The 4,853-nt window shown below is 40.5% G+C and overlaps 1 long non-coding RNA gene across 1 annotated transcript in view; it reads left to right on the forward strand.

Annotated features, from left to right (window-relative positions):
• LOC138962113 (uncharacterized) overlaps positions 1 to 64 on the forward strand; it is a 1,307-nt gene extending 1,243 nt beyond the window's left edge. The window contains exon 2 of the long non-coding RNA XR_011454398.1: positions 1 to 64. This exon is cut by the window's left edge and continues 227 nt beyond it. This is a non-coding gene — a long non-coding RNA (uncharacterized lncRNA).
• The last annotated feature ends 4,789 nt before the right edge of the window (positions 65 to 4,853 follow it).

Raw genomic sequence — 4,853 nt, forward strand, 5'->3', positions numbered from 1 at the left:
CTGGGCATCGGTGGAGGAATTCTCGCAATTTGTGTTGGTGTGCTTGTTGCTGTAATAATATACAAGTGTGGGCCTAAGAATACACCTTCTGGTAAAAAAAAAAAAAAACGTACCCGAGCAAGAAAATTTCATCACTGCAGAGCACTAGAACTGTACCCACGGATGCGCGATACAAGCCTCATTGATTGATTGAATAGTAACGCATGATATGTATTGTGTGGCAACTTTAGTTTGGCGACTCTGTTTCAATGTTTGTTTCAGTTGCAATGTGAATCATATTGTTCTAAATTCGTTTGTATATTGGCCTCATAAGGAAGAGGAATACAAGAAAATAGCTATTTCAAATTAACACACCTCTTCTAAAATACTTTGTTGTAAACAACCCAACTAGTCCGTTTTTGATCACTATACTTGTTTATAAGATTTTGCTGATATTCATAAAACTTAATATGAGAGGTCCTGAGTATGGCATCCCCAGACATTTTTTTTCCATTTTTTTTTATAAATGTCTTTGATGACGTCATATCCGGCTTTTTGTGAAAGTTGAGGCAGCAGTGTCACGCTCTCATTTTTCAACCAAATCGGTTGAAATTTTGGTCAAGTAATCTTTGACGAAGCCCAGACTTTGGTATTGCATTTCAGCGTGGAGGCTTACAAATTAATTAATGTGTTTGCTAATTAAAGTTGTCATTAAAATCAAATTCTCGCAAACAGATTTAAGATTGATTGCATCGTATTCTTCATCAAATTCCGAATCTAAAAATATATGCATATGTTATGTTTACTCTTAAAATGTTATCACAATTACGATAATAGATTAATTAGTACTACAATTAAAATTTATAAAATCGATCCAAAAAGGATTTCATATTGTTCTTTATTATTTTCTGATTCCAAAAACATATAGATAGGATATGTTGTATTCAAAACAAGCTCAGAAAGTTACAACAAGGCCTGAAAATTAAAAATATAAAATTTATGATTAAAATTAAATTTCCGAAATCGATTTAAAAACAATTTCATCTTATTCCTTGTCGGTTCCTGATTCCAAAAACATATAGATATGATATGTTTGGATTAAAAACACGCTCAGAAAGTTAAAACGAAGAGAGGTACAGAAAAGCGTGCTATGCAGCATAGCGCAACCACTACCGCGCTGAACAGGCTCGTCAGTTTCACCCCGTTTTGCACGAGCGGCGGACTACGGTCATTGTGAAAAAATGCAGTGCGTTCAGTTTCATTCTGTGAGTTCCACAGCTTGACTAAATGTAGTAATTTCGCCTTACGCGACTTGGTTTTCTCTCTCTCTCTCTCTCTCTCTCTCTCTCTCTCTCTCTCTCTCTCTCTCTCTCTCTCTCTCTCTCTCTCTCTCTCTCTCTCTTTTATGAGCCTGTTGAAAATATCTGGGAAACAGCAGGCTAAACATCCTCAGCAATTGAGAAGAAAATAAACGGATGGAAATGTTCAATGTGTCAGTGGGTTCATGCGCGTGTGAGTGTGTGTGTGTGTGTGTGTGTGTGTGTGTGTGTGTGTGTGTGTGTGTGTGTGTGTGTGCGTGTGTGTGTTCGAGTGTGTGTTCGAGTGTGTGTGTTCGAGTGTGTGTGTGTGTGTGGGGGGGGGTGGGGGTGAGAGAGAGAGAGAGAGAGAGAGAGAGAGAGAGAGAGAGAGAGAGAGAGAGACTGCACTCACACACACACACACACATACACACGCACGCCCGCCCGCCCGCACGCACACACACACACACACACACACACACACACACACACACACACACACACACACTCACTCACTCATCATTTAATATGGCCATTCACATCATTCTGATAATCCTCGCTCCACGGCTATTGCCAGTTGTCTCTCTGACCGGACGCGAAAGTCCTACGAGGATCTATCAAAACCAGAATACAGAGTGATCTCCCATATGTTGTTCACGAGCAGTGTTCGCGAGACGAAAATCAATGATTGCAGATTGGCCGACTGCGACAGTGATTTCCGTTCTGTTCTTCACAATTATGATAAAGACATCGTTCTAAGGTCAAAACAAGTCGAAATTTTGGGACTGCTGCCGGAAGGAGACCGTAATATATGGTTGCATCACTGTCAAAAAAATCGTCTGCTCCAGGGAGCGCCGAAACCAAACGGTTGATTATCACGTGACACTTATGCCATATTTAGAGTTGTTTGCAAAGTAAATACATCCGCGAAAAATAGCTCGCTTGAAACTGTCTAAAATAAAAATTCCTCTGTAATTCAAAAATTACAAAACACCACGAAAAATCATTATCGACGATCGCGAATCTGTTTACATCCATAACACATTACAAAAAGCTCTAAATATGTCAAACAAATCGGTTTCTTTGCCAGACAAGGAAACTCAAGGCATCCTGTCAGGGAGAGAATGAGCCGAACTCATTCCAGCGTCGCGGACGACGCTGGTATCTGCGGTCGGGAAGACTTTCCACGAATTTGCCACAGGGCGCCGCCATGAGCAAAACTCTCCAGCCAGCGGTAAAAATAGCCAGCGGGGCGATATCACTTTGTCCGCCCGTCGCTGGGCATATCAGCGCAGTTCAACGTTGCCAGAGACCAAAGAAGCGCTTTACTCAGGTCGCAGCGCGCAGCGGCTCACTGGAGGAATGTTTGAAAACTATCTGTGCTCGACTGCGAGCAGACCACAGGCACATTACACCCAATAAAGTTTGGACTTGTACTGGCAGAGAGCGAATGCAAATTCTTGTAGGCATACACAGACGCAACATAGCATATACAGACAATAACACCCACAACACTTCAACTGCATATGAAAGGAATAAAAATAAATCCGCAAATCGCGCACAATACACCAGTTAGAAAAACAAGGAGTACCAAAGCGGCGTGCAGAAACTAAACTGACTCGGAGACTGAGAAGAAACATTTATCACACGATGTGGATAGCAAACATTAAAATAAAACAGATAAGTCAAGCAAAAAATAAACACAAATATCGAAAACACAATAAACAAAGGTAAAGAAAACAAAAAGAGATGCTTGCCGACAGTCAGTGTGTGTGTGTGGTTTGTGCGTCAGCGGGGTGTGTGTGTGTGTGTGCGTGCGCGTGCATGCGTGCGTAGGCTACGTTCTTGCGTGTGTGCGTTCGAATGAGAAAGAAGAGAGAGAGAGAGGATTAAAGAATGAGGTCACGCTCTCTGTCACATGAATACATATACACACACTGAAGGCTACTTCGGACACGAACACTTGCCAACAACTGTGGTTGGACATGCTTTTGAAATGTAGTATTTTTTCGACATGATTTCTGGACATACGAATCCCGCTGTGTTGCCTACTGATGTTGCGAATGATGAAGGTTTTGAGTTGACTGACCTTGAGGAGGGATTGCATCAGGCGTTTATCGTCTCAAATTATATCCTTGCTACTTTTCAGGAGTCAACTATTGCCATTCATGGTAACTTGGATAGTCAATGTTTTTATTTGTTTGATTCCCATCAAAGAAACAGAAATGGTAACCATTCTTCAAATGGCGCTGCAGTTTTGATGTCATCAAGTTAATTCCTTTGAAGAATTGATTGATTTTCTCAAAAGCCATTATCAATGTGTTTTGTTTATCAATTAACACCTGTTCATTTCTGTCCAACTGCAATGCAAACTCAATGTGGAGGAAACAAGGATTCATTACAAACAAGTCATCCCTGTACTGTACATCAACAGATTTATGTACCTCAATCAATACTGCTAGTATGAGTGACAGGAATAACAATAACAATAACAATAACAGCACTTTATTGTCCATTAAAATATTACATAAAAATGGAAATTTTTCTTCGGCACACCCTGTCTGCCTGTAAACGATTATAACAACAATTGTATAGGACGACACACATAAAACATAAAACATAAAAGGGATACAATCAAATATGATATTGCACTATGTAAATTTACCCTCTCATATCACAGGAGTTGGGTTTCACAGCCGAGTAATCACATTACAAATATTTCCCACACACCTTCACATGTACACATTGTTTGTTTTTTCCCAGCCGACCAGCCTCTACGTGATGCGAGAAGAATTTAAAATGGTGACTGCAGAAGGCAGGAATGACTTTTTAAACTGGTTTTTGCGTGCCAAAGGGACCTTATAACGTTTACCTGAAGGGAGAATTTCGAAACAGGGGTTGAGAGGATGGATCGGATCACGGACAATTTTGAGAGCTTTCCGCTTAATGGCAGCTTCGTAGAGACTGGTCAGCTGTCGTTGGGGTTGCCCAACAAGCTTGCTAGCCGTCGCAACAATGCGGTGGAGTTTAGCTTTGTTTTTAACATTTGTGGTACCATACCATGTCACAATGTTAAAAGTCAGTATGCTTTCAATCAAACTGCGATACACAAGTTCCATAACACTTTGATTGACATTAAAATATTTAAGCTTCCTGAGAAGAAAAAGTCGCTGCTGAGCTTTCTTATAAACAGCATGAACATGATCACTAAAAGTCAGCTTATTGTCAATTGAAACCCCAAGATATTTGAAGGTTTCCACAAGTTCAACTTCCTTGTCGCTTATTCTCACTTTTTGGGGACCACAATTATCACTCTTTCCTCCAAAAATCATTTCTTTTGTTTTGCCTACATTCAACTGCAAGAAACTGGACTTGAACCATTCATTCAGAAGATCAACTTGGGTAAAATACTTTGACAAAGTTTCGTCGTCCTTCAGACGCCCAACGAGGGCCATGTCGTCTGCATATTTAATGAGGGCTAGAACTGGATCATTTAAAAGCATGTTGTTTGTGTAAATGGAAAAAAGGACAGGAGAGAGAACACAACCTTGTGGGGCCCCGGTGTTTAAAACAACT

Source organism: Littorina saxatilis, linkage group LG3, assembly GCF_037325665.1.
Source record: "Littorina saxatilis isolate snail1 linkage group LG3, US_GU_Lsax_2.0, whole genome shotgun sequence".
Classification (NCBI taxonomy): Eukaryota; Metazoa; Mollusca; class Gastropoda; order Littorinimorpha; family Littorinidae; genus Littorina; species Littorina saxatilis.